We start from the raw sequence: 452 nt of genomic DNA on the forward strand, positions 1-452 counted from the left end.
TCCTGTTTGGGTTTCTTCTCTGCTTTCAGGAAGGCCCAGTTAGGATATCCACATTGCTCTAGAGCCTGTCTTGTGTGGGATTTCTCCTTCTGCCTGGCTCCTGAGCTAGTGGGGACACTGTCTGCTCTGTGGTACAGAGTCCTGATGACTCCTAACTTGTGCTCCAAAGGGTGATGGGAGTCAAACTGCAAATACTGGTCTGTGTTGGTGGGTTTGCGGTACACCCCAGTTTGCAAATGTCCTCTATCAGAGACTGAGACCTCACAGTCCAAGAAAGCTACCTTGCCATTTTTTTCATCTTCTCGTGTGAACTTGATGTATTTATCCACAGAGTTGATGTGGTCAGTAAAATGTTGGACTTCCTGAGATTTGATTTTAACCCAGGTGTCGTCAACATACCTGAAACAATGACTTGGTGGTGTCCCTGAAAAGGACGTCAAGGCTCTCTTTTC

This window comes from Nematolebias whitei, chromosome 18 (genome assembly GCF_014905685.2).
Source record: "Nematolebias whitei isolate Nwh7 chromosome 18, NemWhi1, whole genome shotgun sequence".
NCBI lineage: Eukaryota > Metazoa > Chordata > Actinopteri > Cyprinodontiformes > Rivulidae > Nematolebias > Nematolebias whitei.